This window comes from Monodon monoceros, unplaced genomic scaffold (genome assembly GCF_005190385.1).
Source record: "Monodon monoceros isolate NGI ecotype Baffin Bay Population unplaced genomic scaffold, NGI_Narwhal_1 Super_Scaffold_6, whole genome shotgun sequence".
Lineage (NCBI taxonomy): Eukaryota > Metazoa > Chordata > Mammalia > Artiodactyla > Monodontidae > Monodon > Monodon monoceros.
Window position 1 is genome coordinate 100,414,430 of NW_021703783.1, and position 21,894 is coordinate 100,436,323.

Here is a 21,894-nt window from a genome sequence, read left to right on the forward strand (position 1 = left end):
TGGTTTTAATAACAGTGGTGAGCAACTTTTCATACGCTTTTTGACCATTTGTGTATCTCTTGCGAAGCGTCAGGTCTTTTGTCCACTTTTTGTTGGATTGTCTTTATTATTCAGTTTTAGGAATTCAAAAAAATATTCTGGTTGTAAGTCCTTTATGATATTTGTGTGTATGTACATACATACATATACAATGAGGGAGTGGGAGGAGGAGAGGAAGTGAGGGGTGAATGTTGTTTCCTATTTTGTGGTTTGCCTATTTGTTTCTTAATGGTATCCTTTTTTTTAAAAATTTTATTTATTTTTGGCTGTACTGGGTCTTTGTTGCCGTGCACGGGCTTTCTCTAGTTGTGGTGAGTGGGTGCTACTTTTTGTTGCAGTGCGTGGGCTTCTCATTGCCTCATTGCGATGGCTTCTTTCGTTGCGAAGCACAGGACCTAGGTGTGCGGGCTTCAGTAGTTGCGGCACATGGGCCCCAGAGTGCATGAGCTTCAGTAGTTGTGGCACGTGGGCTCAGTAGTTGTGACGGGCTATAGAGTGCAGGCTCAGTAGTTGTGGCACACAGGCTTAGTTGCTCCGCAGTATGTGGGATCTTCCTGGACCAGGTATCGAACCTGTGTCCCCAGCATTGGCAAGCGGATTCTTTTTTTTTTTTTTTTTTTTTTGTGGTACGCGGGCCTCTCACCATTGTGGCCTCTCCCGTTGCGGAGCACAGGCTCCGGACGCGCAGGCTCAGTGGCCGTGGCTCACGGGCCCAGCTGCTCCGTGGCATGTGGGATCTTCCCGGACCAGGGCATGAACCCGTGTCCCCTGCATCGGCAGGTGGACTCACAACCAGTGCGCCACCAGGGAAGCCCGGCAGGCGGATTCTTAACCACTGCACCAACAGGGAAGTCCCCCCAATGGTATTTTTTTACGAGCAGAAAATTTTAATTTGGATGAAGTCAAAATTGGTCAATATTTTATTTTTACGTTTTTTATGTGTTGTAAGACAGTTGTGCCTGTACCAGAATTGTGAAGATACTGTCCAATGTTTTGTCTTTGTAGAAGCTTTATAGTGGTAGCTTTTGTATTCAGGTTTATGATTCCTCTTTTTCTTTTATTTTTTTAAAAAATATTTACTTATTTATTTTTGTATTTATTTATTTGGCTGCGCTGGATCTTGTATTTATTTATTTATTTGGCTGCGGCATGTGGGCTCTTAGTTGCGGCATGCAGGATCTAGTTCCCCGACCAGGGATCAAACCCAGGCCCCCTGCATTGGGAGCATGGGGTCTTAACCACTGGACCACCAGGGAAGTCCCGCTCTTTTTCTTTTAAACAGCTTTATTGAGATACAAATGACGTATAATAAACTACACATGTTTAAAGTGTAAAATTTTATAAGTTTTGACATATGTGTACACCTGTGAAATCATCACCACAGTCAAGATAGGGAATGTATCCATCGTTTCTCAAATTTCCTAATGCCCCTTTGGATCCCTCCTTCCCACTCTTTTTTGCCCTTCCACGTCCAAGCAAATACTGATCTCCTTTATGAATGATCTATCTTGCATGATTTTTTGTGTGAGGTGGAAAAAGGGTACATTTTTTTCCCTGTATGAGTTACACAATCATTCTAGCATCGTTTGTTGAGAACTCTTTTTCCTCCTTTAAATTGCGTGGGAGCCTTCGTTATAAATTAATTGAACATGTGTATGCAGGCTTATTTCTGGGCTTTTTGTTATGTTCCATTGGTCTATATTTCTATCCTGTGCCAACACCATGCTGTCTTAATGTCTGTAATTTTATGGTCAGTCTGGAAATCAGGTAGTGTGAGACCTCCACCTTTATTCCTGTGCAAAATTATCTTGCCAGTTGTAGAATAAGCTCTTCAATTTGGATAGGAATTTTTGCTGCAGTTTGGTTGGGATTACTTTTTTTTTTTTAACCAATCACTTGTATTTATTTCAGGACATAATATACTATTTTGACCCATGGACGCTGCTAAACTATAATCCTGTTAAATATCTATAGGATATTTTATTTTTGTAAAGATAGGTCTTTAAAAAAAAAGAGATTAATAACATATCAAAATTAGATTGAAAACATAGGTCATTGCTTTCATTCTCTGTCCTAGTGTTAAAGATGTTACAAAGACACACAGAATATCACCTGGCTGGTCTCTTTTGGGGAAGCTATATTCAAATTGACAAAAAGCACCCCTACATTTACAGACACAGCTGTTGTCCAAGGGGTCTTTCTCTGATTTTAGCAAAGAAAAACAGTCCAGGGGCTTCCCTGGTGGCGCAGTGGTTGAGAATCTGCCTGCCGATGCTGGGGACATGGGTTCGAGCCCTGGTCTGGGAAGATCCCACATGCCGCGGAGCGACTGGGCCTGTGAGCCACAATTACTGAGCCTGCGCATCTGGAGCCCGTGCTCTGCAACAAGAGAGGCCTGCGCACCGCGATGAAGAGTGGCCCCCGTTTGCCACAACTAGAGAAAGCCCTCACACAGAAACGAAGACCCAACACAGCCATAAATAAATAAATAAAATTTAAAAAAAAACAAAAAAACAGTCCAAATTGTATTCTTTATACTAGGTGATTTAACTAGTATATACCATGTTTGGCACATGGTATTATTTTTCTCCTACTGGAACAAGTTCTTGTTTTCTCAAAGCCTTTCCCCAACTTTTCTAAAATTAAGCTTAAATGTTTATTTCAAGCCTTCAAAGTAAAATGCTATCCTCATATATACATGTACCAGGTTGGTATATTCATATCTATCCTTTCCAATAGCAGGCTAAGCAAAGACATGGATTTAGAGCTGTATTAATGTATTAAAGCAAAAGACAACCCAGCTTAATATCAAGAAAAATTGTGACCTTTCATGTAGTGCTTGACAGAGAAAACACTGATTTTGGCACATTGTCTTATTTTATTCAAGTAAAAGTCTGCTTACGCATGGTCCAAGAACACCCAAATAACAAAGCAAAGATTGGTCTTCAAACATAGCCAATGATGCCACGCTTGCCTATGATCTCGCCAACATAAAACCACATCCACATCTCAGTGGCCACCAAACCATTCAGTAGAGCTTCCTGAACTGTTAGCTGTTTGAAGCTACCAGTTTGAGCACTATTGATAATTTTTTTCAAGCTTTGAATAGCTGTAGGGATCTCAGCAGGGGTTGGAGGAACCAGCTCAACCTTGGCATAGTGCCAAAATGTGGCCAGTCGAGGCTTCGAGTAAGTCACAGCAGCGCTGACCAGCGCCAGGGCCGTCTCTGTGGGCCATGGTTCCATGATGGAAAGCCCGTCGTGCCGACTGCGGTTGGGATTACATTGAATCTATAGATCACTTTTAGAATTGAGTTATTAACTTTGAGTCTTCTGTGCAAATGGTATATCTCTCCATTTATTTAAATTTTCCTTAATTTTTCTCAGCAACGTTTTGTAATTTTCAGTGTGAAAAGTACACCTTTTTCGTTAAGTATGTTTGTAGGTACTTGATATTTTTGATGTTATTTAAAATATTTTTATATTGTTTTTCAACTACTTGTTTTTTTAATAAGTATTTTTTAAAGTATTTATTTATTTATTTTATTTTGGCTGCACCGGGTCTTAATTGTGGCACGTGGCATCTTAGTTGCGACATGCGGGATCTTTTAGTTGCAGCATGCAGGCTTCTTAGTTGCGGCATGTGGATTCTTAGTTGTGGCATGCATGAGGGATCTAGTTCCCCGACCAGGGATCAAACCCGGGCCCCCTGCATTGGGAGCTCGGAGTCTTGCCCACTGGACCACCAGGGAAGTCCCTGAACTACTTAATGTACAAAAACACAGTTGGTTTATGTATACTTATCATGTATCTTACAACTTTGCTCAATTCACTTATCAGTTCTCATGGTAGGTTTGTATATTCCTTTGTGTTTTCTGTCTATATAATCATATCATCTGTGAATAAAGACAGTTTTTCTTTCCAATTATTATGCCTTTCATTTGTTTTTCTTTGTAGTACCAGCTAGAACCTCTAATACAATGTTGAATGGAAGTGGTGATAGTGGGTCTTCATTGGTTGAGGAGGTTGCTTTCTGGTTCTATCTTATGGAAAGTTTTTACCATGAAGGGGTGTTGGAGTTTGTCAAATGCCTTTTCTACATTTGTTGGGATGATTATTTGGTTTCTGTCCTTTATCCTATCAATATGATGTGTTGTATTAATTAATTTTCAGATGTTAAAGCAACTTTGCATTCTTAGGATAAATCCCCTTAGTGTGGGGTGTATAATCCTTTTTAAAAGTGGCTGAGGGGGAATTCCCTGGCAGTCCAGTGGTTCGGGCTCCGCGCTTCCTTTGCAGGGGGCATGGGTTCGACCTGGTCAGGGAACTAAGATCCCGCATGCCGTGTGGCACAGCCAGAAAACAAAACAAAAAAAAGTGGCTAGGGCTTCCCTGGTGGTGCAGTGGTTGAGAGTCCACCTGCCGATGCAGGGGACACGGGTTCGTGCTCTGGTCCGGGAAGATCCCACATGCCGCGGAGCGGCTGGGCCCGTGAGTCATGGCCGCTGAGCCTGCGTGTCCGGAGCCTGTGCTCCGCAACGGGAGAGGCCACAACAGTGAGAGACCCGCATACCGCAAAAAAAAAAAAAAAAAAAAAAAAAGTGGCTAGATTTGGTTTACTAGTGTTAAGGATTTTTGCATATATTATATATATTCATGTGATATTTGTGTATGACCTTTTTTCCCCGTATGATATCTTTTTTTAAAAAATTTTTTTATTTATTTTTGGCTGTGTTGGGTCTTTGTTGCTGTGTGCGGGCTTTCTCTAGTTGCGGCGAGTGGGGGCTACTCCTCGTTGCGGTGCGTGGGCTTTTCATTGCGGTCGGTGGCTTCTCTTGTGGAGCACAGGCTCTAGGCACGTGGGCTTCAGTAGTTGTGGCACACGAGCTCAGTAGTTGTGGCTTGCAGGCTCTAGAGCACAGGCTCAGTAGTTGTGGCGCATGGGCTTAGCTGCTCTGGGGCATGTGGGATCTTCCCAGACTAGGGCTTGAACCTGTGTTGGCAGGTGGATTCTTAACCACTACGCCACCAGGGAAGTCCCTCCCGTATGATATCTTTTGTTTTGGTATCAGGGTATTACCGGCCCCAGAGAGTGAGTTGGGAAGGTCTTCATTTCTTTTTGTAGATTGGATTTCTGTATGGGATCATATTCCTTTGGCTTGAAGCACTTCCTTCAGTATTTTGCATGTTGTGGGTATACTGGGGACAGAATCACTCAACTTTTGTTTGTCTGGAAAAGTCTTCATTTGCCCTTCAGTTTTGAAGGATATTTTTGCTGGATAATTCTAGGTTGACAGCTTTTTTCCCCAGCACCTTGAAAAAGTTATTCTGTTGTCTTTTAGTTTCTGTTGTTTCTGATGGGGAATCAGCTATCATTCTTACTTTTGTTTACCTGATACACTTTTTCCTGCTGTGTTTAAGATGTATATTTATTTTTATTAAATAAATTCTTTATTAAAAACTTTTCAATTTGGCTATAATCTTCTAGGTGTGCTGTTTTAGTGTTTATCTTTCTTGGATCTGTGGGTTGATGTATTTAATCAACTTTGGAAACTTTTTGGCCATTGCCTCTTAAATAACTCTTTTGCCTCATCATCTGTCTTCTCTTGGGACTCCAGTAAAATAAAATATATTTTATTTTATTTTAATATTTATTTATTTATTTAGGCTGCTCTGGGTCTTAGTTGCAGCACACAGGATTTTTTTTTTTTTTTTTTTAGTTGCAGCCTGTGGACTCTTAGTTGCAGCATTCAAACTCTTAGTTGTGGCGTGCATGTAGGATCTAGTTCCCCAACCAGGGATTGAACCCGGGCCCCCTGCATTAGGCATGTGGAGTCTTACCCACTGGACCACCAGGGAAGTCCCTCCAGTGATAACTATTTTAGATTGTTTGATGTTGTCCCACAGGTTTCGAATGTGTTGGTATTTTCAAAATTCCTCTTTCTCTCTTTGTTTACATTTGTATATTTTCTTTTCATCTGTTTTCAAATTCCCTGCTTTTCTTTGTGCTCATTAGGTTATTAATTCCGTCCAGTGACATTTTAATTTCAGATACTGTATTTATTTATTTATTTTTTTTGCGGTACGCGGGCCCCTCACTGTTGTGGCCTCTCCCGTTGCGGAGCACAGGCTCCAGACGCGCAGGCTCAGCGGCCATGGCTCACGGGCCCAGCCGCTCCACGGCATGTGGGATCTTCCTGGACCGGGGCACGAACCCGTGTCCCCTGCATCGGCAGGTGGACTCTCAACCACTGCACCACCAGGGAAGCCCAATCACCATATTCTTATATCCGATCCTCAGACCTTCTTCATCTTATAGCTGAATGTTTGCTCCCTTTTACCAACCTCTCCCTGCACCCCCCTGCCCCCTGGCCTCTTTTCTACTCTCTATTTCTTTGAGTTTGACCTATTTTTCTGCTTGGTTTCTTGGTGTCTCATCCCACCACATGCTGTTTAGGAGTCAGCCAAGGATTTGGGAGGAATTTAATGTAGGTTTGGGGGGGCTCCCTTTTCTGATTTTCCTGTTTGATTTTCAGCCATGCTGGTAGCCCTGAACTCTGGCCTCTTTCCTCCTTGCTCTCCTTCTGACAGAGATCGTGTTCCCTCCAGTTTCTGCATGTTCTTGATTGGTCTCCAGTACCTCCAAATATTTGTTTTTATTTTTTTAAATTAATTTATTTATTTTGGCTGCATTGGGTCTTCGTTGCCACACGCGGGCTTTCTCTAGTTGTGTCGAGCTGGGGCTACTCTTCGTTGTGGTGCACGGGCTTTTCATTGTGGTGGCTTCTCTTGTTGTGGAGCACGGGCTCTAGGCATGTGGGCTTCAGTAGTTGTGGCATGCGGGCTCTGGAGCGCAGGCTCAGTAGTTGTGGCGCACGGGCTTAGTTGCTCCGTGGTGTGTGGGATCTTCCCGGACCAGGGCTCGAACCTGTGTCCCCTGCGTTGGCAGGTGGATTCTTAACCACTGTGCCACCAGGGAAGTCCTAAATATACTCTTAAAATAATGCATTACTTATAGTTATGTAAGTAGTAAAAGAATGAAGTTATGGATACTGCGAATTAATGATTATCTCTGTGGATGAAGGGAGTTGAATAGGTTGTCAATTCTTCAGTGTATTAGAAACTATTTTTTTTAAAGTAGGCGGCATATGTGAGCAAATGGTAACATTTATTAAATCCCAATACATGGATATTTGTTATATTCTTCTCTGGACCTTTTTATATTTTAAATTTTTTCATAATTCAGAATAAATAAAGATATGTAAAACTAGATAATTATAGTGTGTTGATTCTCTGGAACTGCTCTTGTGAGAGCACTGAGGAAGGACTCAGTGACCTGACAGAAGTGGTTTTTGGTGAATTTTGGACTTGAGGAGCAGACAGGAATTTGCCAGGTAGGAAGATGTGACGAAGGGTTTTCCAGGCAGAGGGGACCCAGGTGCCAAGGTGTCAGCTGTATTTAAGAAGCAGCATATTTAAGAAGCAGTGGGTGCTGGTGTGGTTGGGGAGGTGGGTGGGGATGAGGAAAGAGAACTGAGACTGTGTTGAGTGGTGGCCCCACTTAACGTGGCCTGGTGTCGAGGCTGGCAGTGTGCTCTCTGTTCCCTTTTCCTCTTTTTCTGCCTTTTTTTGGATTAAGAGTATATTTATGATTCTGTTTGGGTCTTCGTATATCTTTCATGTCTCTAACACGTCTAATATTTCCTCTAGGTTTTTGAACATACGGAGTACGGTTACAACAGCTGCTTAACTGTCCTTGTCTATTAATTTTATCATCTGTGTCGTTTCTAGGTTGATTATGGTTTGTGTTTTCCTGCTTCCTTGCATGTCTGGTCATTTTTGATTGGATGCCAAGACACTGTGACTTTTATCTTGTTGGATGCTGGGTATTTTTGTATTTCTATAAATATTCTTGACCTTTGTTCTGGAATGTTGTTAAATTACTCAGAAACAGTTTGATTCTGTGGGTCTGGCTTTTAGGCTTTGTTAGGTGGGACCAGAGTAACGTTGAGTCCAGTGTTGAGTCACTTTGCCCCACCACTGAGGCAAAAGTCTACTGAGTACTTTGTCCAATGCCCCGAAATTAGGAAATTTTCCACTGTGACTGGGAGGAAGAGTAACTCTCCTTGGCCCCGTGTGAAATTGGAGGGTGGTTCCCACTAATCCCTGACTTGGATGCCTTTCTTACACACTTCCGTTGATCAGTACCTGGCTGGAGCCCGCAGATCCTCAGCGCTGTCTACGACTCTGTCCCTTCCAGTGCTCTGCCTGTGGACTCTAGCGCCTTGGCCTTCCTGGACTCCCAGTGCTGTTTCTTCGCCTCGGGGGACTGCTGGACCCCACCTGGTGTCTCTGCTGTTACCCAGAACTACTTGTCAGGCAGAAGGCTGGGCAGTTAAAGGGCTCCTCTTGTTTCCCTCCTGTCAGGGATCACTGTTCGTCACTGCAGGATAGCCAGTGTCTTGAAAACCATTTCATTTGTAAATCTCGTCCCTGTTATTTCGTCTTGGCCGGAAGCAAAAGTATCAAAAACAGGTATTTGAATGAAGGTATTAGGAAGCATAGAAGATAGTGATGGGACCTATGAGAATGCTGACCCCTTTCTAGTTCGGGATGCCTGGGTAGGAGAGCAGAGGTGGCCTTACCTGGGTGGACATGAAGGGAATTCATGTATTTAGGGAAGGAGGTGGGGATAGGGCTTGGGAGAAAGGTGTCACAGGAGAACCAGGCTACAGAATGAGATCCTGAGGGCCTGCTGAGAAGAAGAACCCGCGTGGTCTGGGCTGGAGGACACTGGTGACAGAACGCTCGTACCTGCAGTGGGAGGACGTGGGAGAGGGTGACGCTGCCAGGGAGTGCAAGCACGGGGAGGATGCTCAGAATTTGTGCCCCCTGAGGAGAAGGTGTCACTCATTCCCTGGCTGCGTGTCCGCCGTGATGTCCCGGCTGCTTCGGGTTTCCTCCAGCTCAGACTAAGTAGAATTGGTCAAGAACATGTACGTTATAGAAGCACTGGTTCAAAGTCAGAATGTAGAGGTCTTAGGGCCCTTACAGAGATACTTCCTTATTTTGAAACTGTGTATAAAGTGCTGAAAAGCCAATTTTGAATTATTTAGCTTAATAATTTTGAAATGTTAGATGTGCCAACTTTAAAAGTAAAACAGCCAGTTATTTTACCAGCAAAATGGGTTTCTTTGGGAATAGCAGAGAGTTGCAATTCAGCACAAGCAAGCAATAGCAAAAGCCGTAGGCAAGTCTCACGAACAAAGCAGAGGAAGGTTACTTTGTAGAGAAAAAGGAGGAAGTTGGGAGGGGCTATTTTGAACAAAAGTCCATTGGAGGAAAGTGAGAGTTCAGGGTGGTGATGGTTTCTCACTGGCTGAGTTGCTGGGCAAACGGGAAACCTTCCTCCATGGGGGTCTGTGGTTGAGGCTGAGTAGCAGTGGGTGAGGGCTCCCCTTCTGGCCTCCTGACTCTATTGTAAAGGAAGTTTCCTTTGTTCTGTTTCACAGATGTAAAAAGATTTTCCTATTTTAGGAGATAACACTGACTTATTCCTGGCTTAGTAGCACAACTTCGAGTGCCTTTTTTTTTGCTTGACTTTTATATGAAATTTTAAAATACACAAATGTACAGAAAACATAATGAACACCCACGTACTCATCTCCTAGCTTTATCAGTGATTGGTACTTTGCCAGTTATTATTATTATTTTTTAATCTGTCCCTTTTTCTCTCACACTTTTTTTAATGTTGTGAACTGTCTATTTTTTTAAAAAACATCATTATTGGAGTATAATTGCTTTACAGTGTTGTGTTAGTTTCTGCTGTATAATAAAGTGAATCAGCTATATGCATACGTATATCCCCACATCCCCTCCCTCTTGCGTCATATCCCCACATCCCCTCCCTCTTGCGTCTCCCTCTCACCCTCCTTATCCCACCCCTCTAGGTGGTCACAAAGCACTGAGCTTATTATCTCCCCGTGCCATGCAGCTGCTTCCCAGTAGCTATCTATTTTACGTTTGGTAGTGTATATATGTCAGTGCCATTCTCTAACTTCGTCCCAGCTTACCCTTCCCCCTCCCCATATCCTTAAGTCCATTCTCTACGTCTGTGTCTTTATTCCTGCCCTGCCCCTAGGTTCTTCAGAACCATTTTTCTTTTTAGATTCCATGTATATGTGTTAGCATGCGGTATTTGTTTTTCTCTTTCTGACTTACTTCACTCTGTATGACAGACTCTAGGTCCATCCACCTCACTACAGATAACTCAATTTCGTTTCTTTTTATGGCTGAGTAATATCTCTCTCACACTTTTAAAATTTGTTTGGTTCTTGTGTTTTGGTGGAGTGTTTTAAAAGTAAATCCAAGAAATAATATCATTTCACCCATGAATACTTCACTTTTTCTCTCTAACAGATAAGGGAAGTTTTTATTTTTAAAAACATAGTGGTCATGTCACTTTTACAACTAAGAGATTTACAGTAATTCCTTAATACCATCTAATACCAGTCCATATTCAGATTTCCCCAATAGCTTCAAAAATATACTCTTCGAGTTGATTCATTTTAATTGGACCCAAACAAGATCTAAATATTATATTTGATGATTAGGTCTCTTAGGGCTCTTATATTCTAGAACAGCCACCCCTCCTATTGCTAAAGTATAATTTTCAAAAGGTAAAATCATTGGGCTTCCCTGGTGGCACAGTGGTTAAGAATCCACCTGCCAGTGCAGGGGACACGGGTTCGAGCCCTGGTCCGGGAAGATCCCACATGCCACGGAGCAACTAAGCCCGTGCGCCACAACTGCTGAGCCTGCGCTCTAGAGCCTGCAAACCACAACTGCTGAAGCCTGCACGCCTAGAGCCCATGCTCCGCAACGAGAAGCCAACTGCAATGAAAAGCCCGCGCACCGCAGCGAAGAGTAGCCCCCACTCGCCGCAACTAGAGAAAGCCCGCGCACAGCAACGAAGACCCAACGCAGCCAAAAAAATAAATTAAAAAAAAATTAATTTTTTAGAAAAAGGTAAAATCATGACTTCCATGCAAATACAGAACGAACAGTCCTGTGCTCTGCTGGTCTGTGTTGTTGTTTTTTTTTTTAATAAATTATTTTATTTTTTAATTTTTTTGGCTGCGTTGGTTCTTCGTTGCTGCACGCAGGTTTTCTCTAGTTGTGGTGAGCTGGGGCTACTCTTCGTTGTGGCGCGTAGGCTTCTCATTGCGGTGGCTTCTCTTGTTGCAGAGCACGGGCTCTAGGCGCATGGGCTTCAGTAGTTGTGGCGCACGGGCTTAGTTGCTCCGCGGCATGTGGGATCTTCCCGGGCCAGGGCTCGAACCCGTGTCCCCTGCATTGGCAGGCGGATTCTTGACCACTGCGCCACCAGGGAAGCCCCCTGGTCTGTGTTTTTGTTGCATGCCTTGAAGTCAGTCCTTTCGCCAAGGAGCGCTAGTCACGTTATTTGGAAATGGTGTTAGGGATCACACCTGGAGCATTTTGGAGCACTTTCCTTCTAGAAGTTGTGATGGATCATCAGTGAGCCGTCCAGTCATCTTGTGACCAGGATATGTGTCTCTTGATAGTTATAGTGTGTAGGCATGAAACTAGACAACTTCACAGAGATCCTTCTCATGTCCTTAAATTCCAACCATTGAGTTAGTTAACCAGATTTAAAGTGGGTGTGTATCATTGGTACCAATGTCTGTAGAACAGGCATGGACAAGGGAGTTTTTAGATCCTTAATCATGAAATGTTCTGATAATTTAAATACTGAGTAAAGCTAATGATTTTTGTTTTCCTTTTCCCTATCATTTTGGTGAGTTAACTTTACAGAAGTAGAACTTAAAATAAGTTTTTTTCCTCTTATTTTTCAGGTGAAGAGATTATAAGTCTACTGAATGAAAAAATTTTTCTTAAAGTTGCATATACTCCAAGAGAAAATCCCAAATGTTTTTATATTTTGCCTAAATACAAAATTTAAACAAGGAGTTTCCCCAGAAGGTAAGATAATTGTTTTTGATTCTGTTTTATTGTGTAATTTATGCAAATATACTGTATAAGGGGACATTCGAAGATGGATGCCAACACGAATTTTAGTTTTGAAGATGTGCATATAGTGTCCTGACTTTTAGGGATTCTTGACCCTCCTGTGTCTGGTTTTGAGATGCTGTGTTGTGGAAAAGTTACTTGGTCTCTCCAAGCCAAAGGGTAATCCAAATAAAACAGGGACAGTCATGCATATGTAGTGAGGAACATGCCGTGTCTCACCCGTGGGGAATAGGTGAGATAGGCTTATATGTGTTATGGCCGCCATCAGAACACATTCCAAGTAGAAGCTGAAAAGGGGGGGAGGGGCGTGTGCCTCCAGCTGTAGTAGATGCCCCTAAAAGGTTTGCCCATTGCAATCTGATTAGATGCTGGATAAATTACAGTAGGTACAACTTCCCGGGAGCACTTCGGTGCTTAAAAATTAAGCTAACTCTTCAAAAACCAAAAGAGAAAAAGAAAAGAAAAGAAACAGTGAGTATTATGATAGCACTCTTTTGCTCCTTGCTGAAGAGAAGATAAATCCTTTTCAGAGCAAAGCATACTCAGTGTAGGCCCTCGGGATTTCTGTAGATTACGTTTAAGCAAGCTTCATTCTATATTCAGGACACACACCATTGTGAGGAGTTGGCAGAATTAGATACCCCAAGGTCTGCAGGTATTGGATAATCAGATGCAGTATATATAATAATGTATGAAATTTTTGAAGAAATACAAAATAGAATAAAAATTAGTAATGAAAACCAAGGTATCAAAATGATTCCAAGTAGAACTTTCAGAAATGAAAAATAAGTTGAAATTAAAAACAATATATGTGAATTAAATAAATTAAACATGGCTGAAGGCAGAATTAGTGAACTGGAATATATACATGAAGAAATTATCCAGTGTGCAGCATTGAGAGATGGGAGATGGAAAGTGAGACTAGCTAAGTGGAGGGTAGGATAAAAGTGTGCTGTGACTGTGTAGTTGGAATCCCGGGATGGACAAGTAGGGAGAAGGAAGAGAGGCGTTATTCAAAGTGTTAATAGTGTTGACTTTTCAGAAACTAATGAGAGAGAAATCTGTAGATTTAGGAAGCACACTATGTCCTAAACAGTATAAGTAAAAGGAAACCCACACCCATACACTGAAATTGTGTAACAACAAAGACAAAAAGACCTTAAGCCAGAGGTAAAAGAGAGATTACCTACAAAGGAGTGTCTGTTAGGTTGACAACGGATGTCTCATTAGCATGAATAGAGGCCACTAGAGAGTGGAGTAAGTCCTCAAAGTGATGAGAGAATATAAACTTCAGTATAGAATTGTGTATCAGGTATATTTTACAGAAAAACATCAGTGTTTTTATGTATTTGGTAATTGTTAGGCTAGATTATTTGGACTACCTGCTATCCTCCCATCCCCCACCCTGTGGAAAACAATTAAAATTGTTGGATTAAAGAAAAAAATCAAGGGCTTCCTTGGTGGCGCAGTGGTTGGGAATCCGCCTGCCAATGCAGGGGACACGGGTTCGAGCCCTGGTTTTGGAAGATTCCACATGCCATGGAGCAGCTGAGCCTGGGTGCCGCAACTACTGAGCCTGTGCTCTAGAGCCTGTGAGCTACAAGTACTGAAGCCCGAGCGCCTAGAGCCCGTGCTCCACAACAGGAGAAGCCGCTGCAATGAAAAGCCTGTGTACTGCAACGAAGAGTAGCCCCCGCTCTCCGCAATTAGAGAAAAGCCTGCACACAGTAACGAAGACCCAATGCAGCCAAAGAGAAAAAAAAGAGAAAAGAAAAAAATCAGAAAGACTGACAATATTGCAAGGAAGTTTTAAACCAAAATATAACAAAGGAAGAACCCAGAAAGGTAATTTAAAGGTAATTTAAACACCATAGGGTGGAATCTGCCTTTGCCTAAAGGACATTTGCTGATTTGGACAAAGTGGGGCTTTGATTTCTGAGTCCTTGCCGGCCTCTGAAGTGAAGTCCTCTCAAGGTAGGGAACCTAAAAGGGGCCCTCCTCATATTAAATGGGCTCTGAAAGTCTGTACCCTCAGAGGCAGGGTGAGCTAGAAGCGTACCTGCCTAACTCCATCTTTCCCCCAGCTTTTTACTAAATGTAGCAGGAGAAAAGGGGGAGAGTTATGGCTGTGGATCGGCCTTTGGGAGGATTTGTAGCCCAGGCTCAGGGAAATGAAGCATGAATTTAAGGTTTTCTGGTTTGGTAATGCCTTCAGGCAGCAATGGGACCAAACATAAAACCTTTCTGGAGGAAGTTACCATCATCCGAAAATGCAGAAAACACCTATGACTATTTTTTAAGGATGTTGATTAGCACACAGACAAAACTGGACAAGCACACAAGGGAATAAGGCACATGCATGAAAACCAGTAGAAACAACCCTCCCGAGATTTTAGATTTTAGATTTGGGGATTATCAGAAACAGACTATTGGGACCTCCCCGGTGGTCCAGTGGTAGGACTCCACGCTCCCAGTGCATGGGGGCCCAGGTTCTGATCCCTCGTCGGGGAACTAGATCCCACATGCGTGCTGCAACTAAGAGTTTGCATGCCACAACTAAGAAGTCTGCATGCCACAACTAAGAAGTCCGCATGCTGCAACTAAATATCCCTCGTGCAGCAACTAAGACCCGGCGCAGCCAAAAATAAATAGTAAATAAATAAGTATTTTAAAAAAAGAAACAGACTATTAAATAAGCATACTCTTTATTTTTATTTACTTATTTTAAATATATTTATTTATTTATTTTTGGCTGCACAGGTCTTCATTGCTGTGCACGGGTTTTCTCTAGTTGCGGAGAGCGGGCGCTACTCTTCGTTGTGGTGCGTGGGCTTCTCATTGCAGTGGCTTCTCTTGTTGTGGAGCACGGGCTCTAGGTGCACAGGCTTCAGTAGTTGTGGCACGTGGGCTCAGTAGTTGTGGCACACGGACTTAGTTGCTCCGCCATGTCCCCTGCATTAGCAGGTGGATTCTTAACCACTGCGCCACGAGGGGCGTCCTGTGGCTATTCTTTTCACTTCTGATTTTAGATTTTTATTCACCTGTTCCTCCCACCCCACCCCCTTCTTTTTGGTCCGCCCCCCCCGCCACCCCCAGTGGACTGTGCCCAGTATAGACATGGTCTTGTTTGTTGTTTGACTGATTGTGCAAGTATCCGCTGCTCTCCATGGATTCACATTGTCGCTTTTTTCCAGACCAATAGAATTCCAGTGGTGTGTTGGTAAATGTTTAATATCTGGCTCTCTGGGAGAGTCAAAAACCTCCTGGCCACGGGGCTTCCATGGTGGTGCAGTGGTTAAGAGTCCACCTGCCAGTGTGGGGGACACAGGTTTTATCCCTGGTCCAGGAAGATCCCACATGCCCCAGAGCAACTAAGCCTGTGAGCCGCAACTACTGAGCCTGCGCACTAGAGCCCGCGTGCCGCAATTACTGAAGCCCACATGCTCTAGTGCTCGAGTGCTGCAACTACTGAGCTCACGTGCTGCAACCACTGAAGCCCACGTGCCTAGAGCCCGTGCTGCACAACAAGAGAAACTACCAGGATGAGAAGCCTGCACACCGCAATGAAGAGTAGCCCCCGCTCGCTGCAACTGGAGAAAGCCTGTACGCAGGAAGGAAGATCCAATGCAGCCAAAAATAAAAATAAAAATAATAATAAAAAAAATTTTTTTAAGTCAAAACCAAAAACCAAACAAAAGCACAAAAACCTCCTGGCTTGTAGCATTTGTTGATTTCTACAGTGCTAATGCTTCTGTCATGTCCAACGTGAGCTACCAGTGTGATGCCACTTGAAGGTGGCACCGGGAGAGGCTCACGGTCAGCTCCCATGAGCAAGTGAGCCCGTGCTCTGTGGCAAGGTGACCTTGTCTCTGTTTCCTTCTCTCCTTTGCAGTCAGGAGACTGAGGAGAAAGTGTGCCAGCCCCTGTTCTGGGCTCTTCATGGGGTAGCTCAGTTCAGCCTCACAGCAGCTCTACGTGGACGGCGCTCTTGGTCCCCCGTTTACAGGTGAGGACGCCAGGGCACAAGAGGTCAGGTCACACAGCAGAGCCAGGACCTCGGTTGTGAAACTTTTAAAAAGCAATTGGTCAGACAGGTATAGGCTGCATTTCAGATTCTCATTTTCTCTTAGCAACAGTCTCTACTGCAGAATGTTCTTTTCTGAAGGGCTCTGTCCAAGGACCTGCATGATCGTATGGACAGCATTTCTCTGGAAGCTGCCTTGTGTCCGATGGTTATACTAACCAAAAGAAGTAAATGAAGAGGTAGTTCAAGAGGAACTTGAAGTTCCTCTCATTTGGCTGTTGGATAAGAGTCTAGAAGATGCTGGTAATACTTTGCTTGGCATTCCAGACAGACTGTGGAGGCTGTTGTCTGGATGTGATGGGAATCCTTGTGCTGTGTTGCATCTCACATATAACCAGAGACGTCTCAAGTCAACACGCCAGTTCTGTGAGCCAGTAGCTTGTTCTAAAGATGTGCTGTCAGTGGCGGGCCTCTGGGTCATCTAGGGAAGGAAAATTAGCCTGCCTGTAGGTGAGGGCCAATTAAGAGGATGCTAGCATCTTTTTGGAGAGTAGTGCATAGTTGTTGGGATACAAGAAACGTTTGGAAGGGACTTCCCTGGTGGTCCAGTGGTTAAGAATCCGCCTTCCAATGCAGGGGACACGGGTTCGATCCCTGGTTGGGGAACTAAGATTCCACATGCTGCGGGGCAACTAAGCCCACACGCCACAACCAGAGTGTAGCCTGCTCGCCGCAACGAAAAGTCCTGAGTGCCGGAACTAAGATTCAACGCAGCCGAAAATGAATGAATGAATGAATAAATAAGTAAATATTAAAAAAGAAAGTAGAGTCATCTTGAAACGTTTGGAAAAGAACTATGCAGTATTACCTGAGTAACAGTTCTAGAACCAGTTTAAACCAGTTCCTTAGGCAGTGAAATTAGCTGCGCCTAAACCAATACCATTGCTATGAACTCTTTAAGGGATGCCACTGATGAGATTACATATTTCTTAAAATGCACGGAAGCACAGAAATGTTGCTACACAAGAGATTTTTGGTTTAATGGCCTCGGTGTGAGCTAGTGAGGCACACAGTCAATCTAAGTGAATGACTTTGAGAGTAACCTATTTTTATTTCAGGTGTCAATGGTAATGTAAATAGAGGTCCTCAGATGCTGGTCTGTATGTGATATTGGTGAGATGAGCAAAGGTGAGCTTTTCTTAAAACTATTTTTTTTAAAGTAAGACATAATCCTCAATCCTGATATTATGGCTTTCTTCTTTTGATATTGGAAAAGCCATTGTTGTCTGAATTGAAGGTGACTGTAGATGACAGTTTATCCTTTCCTCCTTTTTAAAAAATTTAATTTAATTAATTAATTTATTTTTGGGAAGCCCCTTTGTGTCTGCTTTTCTTTCTCTCTCTTTCCCTCCCTCCCTCCTCCTGGCTTGGGAGAGTGAAAAAGTTGGCAACCCTGTTAGTTTTCTAAATTAAAAGAAAAGAACTTGGGACTTCCCTGGTGGCGTAGTGGTTAAGAATCTGCCTGCCAGTGCAAGTGACACGGGTTCGATCCCTGGTCCGGGAAGATCCCACATGCCACGGAGCAATTAAGCCCGTGTGCCACAACTATTGAAGCTCGCGCACCTAGAGCCCGTGCTCCGCAACAAGAAAAGCCACCGCAATGAGAAGCCTGTGCACTGCAATGAAGAGTAGCCCCCGCTTACCACAACAAGAGAAAGCCTGCGCGCAGCAACAGAGACCCAATGCAGCCAAAGATAAAATAAATAAATAAATAAATTTATTGGGGAAAAAAAAAAAAAAAGAAAAGAACTTAACCAGCCTGTGAAATCCCCGTGTCTTGGAACGTTGAGCTGGGCCGACTCTAGCACATAGGCCCTGGGGTAGATAGGTTGGGGCACCAGATTCTGCAGATGGGATGGGTTCTCAGAGGCCCCTGAGTGTCTTACTCTTTTTTACAGGGTGGAAATCCCGCCTAGACTTCTCTGTTATGATTTAGGGTAAATAGGTAGATGTTAACTTAGTTTACTCTTCCAGACTCTGTGAAAGGTATGAATAAGTGAGTAGCATGATATGATTATTTGGGTGAAATTTTGGTTTTATCTGTTGGTCAAGATTTGTTCTGTGTGTGCTCCGGTGCTGTCTTGTGGAACACATAAGATGTACGATCATCCCCACCATGAAGGAACCTGCGGCCTGTGGGCTGGTGTGTGCAGACCCAGGCCTGGTGTGCAGTGCTGGCGTCACGCAGAGCAGCATAGTGTGGGCGCTCGGCGCATTGAGGCCGCCTCGGTGCTGCTGCGGTGAAACCAACCAGGCTACATGGGGGCTATCAGTACTTCATTCTTTCTTATTACTGAATAACATTCCATTGTATGGATAGACCACATTTTTTAAAAATTTAATTTATTTTATTATTTTTGTCTGCGTTGGGCCTTCGTTGCTGTGTGTGGGCTTTCTCTAGTTGCGGTGAGCGGGGCCCACTCTTTCGTTGCAGTGCGCGTGCTTCTCATTGCGGTGGCTTCTCTTGTGGAGCACAGGCTCTAGACATGCAGGCTTCAGTAGTTGTGGCTCATGGGCTCAGTAGTTGTGGCTTGCAGGCTCTAGAGCACAGGCTCAGTAGTTGTGGCACATGGGCTTAGTTGCTCCGTGGCATATGGGATCTTCCTGGACCAGGGATTGAACCTCTGTCCCCTGCATTGGTGGGTGGATTCTTAACCACTGCACCACCGGGGAAGTCCCTTCATTGTGGTTTTGACTTGCATTTCCCAGATGGCTAATGGTACCGAGCATTTTCTTGTGTGCTTTTTGTCCATTTGGATATTTTCTTTGGAGAAATGTCTATTCAGATCCTTGACTCATTTTTTTCCTTAATTAATTAATTTTTGGCTGTGTTGGGTCTTCATTGCTGTGTGCGGGCTTTTTCTAGTTGCGGTGAGCGGGGGCTACTCTTTGTTGCAGTGCACGGGCTTCGCATTGTCATGGCTTCTCTTGTTGCGGAGCACGGGCTCTAGGCACGCAGGCTTCAGTAGTTGTGGCACGTGGACTCAGTAGTTGTGGCTTACAGGCTCTAGAGCTCAGGCTCAGTAGTTGTGGCGCACGGGCTTAGTTGCTCTGTGGCATGTGGGATCTTCCCAGACCAGGGCTCAAACCCGTGTCCCCTGCATTAGCAGGCAGATTCTTAGCCACTGTGCCCCCAGGGAAGCCCAGATCCTTTACTTGTTCTAAAATTTGTCTTTTTATTATTGAGTTGTAAGAGTTTTTTATATATTCTAGGTACAAGTCCTTTTTTAGATATATGATTTGCAAAAATTTTCTTTTGTGAAAATGTTCTCCCATGGTGTGGGTTGTCTTTACACTTTCTTAAAGGTGTCATTTGAAGTACAAAACTATTTTTGAGGAAGTCCAGTCCAAGTTATATTTTCTATTGTTGCTTTTGGTGTCATATCTAAGAAACCATTGGCAAATACATGATTTTTTCTTCTAAGAGTTTTATAGTTTTAGCACTTAAATTTAGGTCTTTGATCTATGTTGGTAAGTCTTTGTATACAGTGTATAAGTAAGGGTCTGCATTTATTCTTTCGCATGCAGATATCTAGTTGTTCCAGCATCATATATTGAAAACACTGTTCTAACCCCCATTGAATTATTCTTTCACCCTTGTCAAAAATCAGTTGACTGTAAATGTGAGTGTTTATTTATTTATTTTTCAATTAATTAACTTATTTTTGGTTGCATTGGGTCTTCGTTGCTGCGCACGGGCTTTCTCTAGTTGTGGTGAGCGGGGGCTACTCTTCGTTGCGGTGCGCAGGCTTCTCATTGCGGTGGCTTCTCTTGTTGCGGAGCACGGGCTCTAGGGTGCGCGGGTTTCAGTAGTTGTGGCACATGGGCTGGCTCGCGGGCTCTAGAGCGCAGGTTCAGTATTTGTGACACACGGGCTTAGTGGCTCCGCGGCATGTGGCATCTTCCCGGACCGGGGCTCGAACCTGTGTCTCCTGCACTGGCAGGCGGATTCTTAACCACTGTGCCACCAGGGAAGCCCATGAGTGTTTACTTCTTGTCTCAATTCTATTCCATCAATGTACATGTCATTCCTTAGGCCTGTACCACATTGTATTGTTTACTGGAACTTCGTAGTAAATTTTGAAATCAGGAAGAATGAGTCCTCCAGCATTGCTCCTTTTCAAGATTGTTTGTGTGTTCTGGACCACTTGCATTTCCATATGGATTTTAGGATTAGCTTGTCACTGATTTTTAAAAACTATCCTTGATATATTAACTTCTATGCTTTATTGTTTGGGGAACACAGTCTGCAAGATAGTGGTCTTTTGGAGTCTGTTGAGGCTTCCTTTATTGGTTTAATATGTGGTTTATATTTTTAAATGTTACATGGTGTTTTCGAAAAGAATTTGTATTCTCTGTCCTTTGGGTGTAGAATTTTGTGTCTCTTTTATAGCTTGAGCTTATTAATATTATTCACCTTTTTAACATTGCAGCTGTAAGAAATAATACAGAGATATCCCTTGTACCCTTTGTCCAGTTTCCCCCAGTGGTAATATTTGGCAGAGTTACAGTAGAAAAATCACAACCAGGAATTGACATTGATACAGTCCGCTGATCTTACCCATACTTCCTGAGTTGTATTTGTATTGTGTGTGCAGGTGTTTAGTTCTATAGTTTGTCATCTGTGTGGCTGTGTATCCACCATCAAAGACAAAATGCTGAACAGTTCCAAAGCCACGAGGATTCTATTGTTGTGCTTTTACGACCACACTAATTTCCCTCTCTCCACCTACCTGCTCCTCATGCCACTAATTTGTCCTCCATTTCTAAAATTTTTCATTTCAAAAATGTTACATATAAATGGAATCATACAGTATGTAATCTTTGGGGATTGGCTTTTTTTAAAAAACAAAAAGTTTATTTATCTGTTTTGGCTGTGCCGGGTCTTAGTTGTGACACAAGGGATCTTTGTTGCGGCATGTTTAGTTGAGGCAAGTGGGCTTCTTAGTTGTGGCATGCAGACTTCTTAGTTGCAGCATGTGGACTTCTCAGTTCCGGCATGCATGCAGGATCTGGTTCCCTGACCAGGGATCAAGCCCATGCCCCCTGCATTGGGAGTGTGGAGTCTTACCCACTGGACCACGAGGGAAGTCCCCAGGATTGGCTTTTTTTTGCTCAGCAATAATTCTCTAGAGCAGGGGTCTCCAAACCCCAGGCTGCGGACCGGTACTGGTCCATGGCATGTTAGGAACCGGGCCGCACAGCAGGAGGTGAGCGGCAGCGGGTGAGTGAACGAAGCTTCATCTGCTGCTTCCCGCCGCTCCCCATTGCTCGCATTACTGCCTGAACCAACCCCCCCACAATCCGTGGAAAAACTGTCTTCCACGAAACTGGTTCCTGGTGCCAAAAAGGTTGGGGACTGCTGCCGTATAGACTCATCCAAGTTGTTGCACGTATCAGTAGTTTGTTCCTTTTGGTTGCTGAGTCACATTCCATGGTATGGATGGACCACACTTTAGCGTTCATGTGTCAAGGACCATCTGGACCAATTCCAGTTTTTGACTTTTTATTTCTCTAGAATAAATGCCCAGGGCCAAGGCATTTTTCATCTATGGATTTCTCTCAGTTGCTGCAATAAAGTTTATAGAAGTTGAACAATACTATAAAATGCCTCTGTCTTTGTGATGGTTATATATTCTTGTCCTATTGTCCCTTTTACTTGTTTATAACATCCTTTGCATCTCACTTTATCTTAACTTTTAGTTTGTCAGACATAAAGAT

The 21,894-nt window shown here is 43.5% G+C and overlaps 1 protein-coding gene and 1 pseudogene across 10 annotated transcripts in view; one reads left to right on the forward strand and one right to left on the reverse strand.

Annotated features, from left to right (window-relative positions):
* Positions 1 to 21,894, forward strand: part of PPP6R2 (protein phosphatase 6 regulatory subunit 2) — an 83,334-nt gene that overhangs the window by 4,486 nt on the left and 56,954 nt on the right. For 7 of the 10 annotated variants that reach the window (XR_003791153.1, XM_029205758.1, XM_029205754.1 and 4 more), the window contains exons 2-4: positions 11,915 to 12,041; positions 15,982 to 16,095; positions 17,232 to 17,301. The gene's annotated coding sequence lies outside the window, so the exon portion shown is untranslated. Of the gene's footprint in view, positions 1 to 11,914; positions 12,042 to 15,981; positions 16,096 to 16,145; positions 17,302 to 21,894 lie in introns of those variants that run through there. The other 3 variants (XM_029205752.1, XM_029205755.1, XM_029205756.1) reach the window with 3 other exon arrangements.
* On the reverse strand, positions 2,985 to 3,416 carry LOC114886216 (annotated as a pseudogene).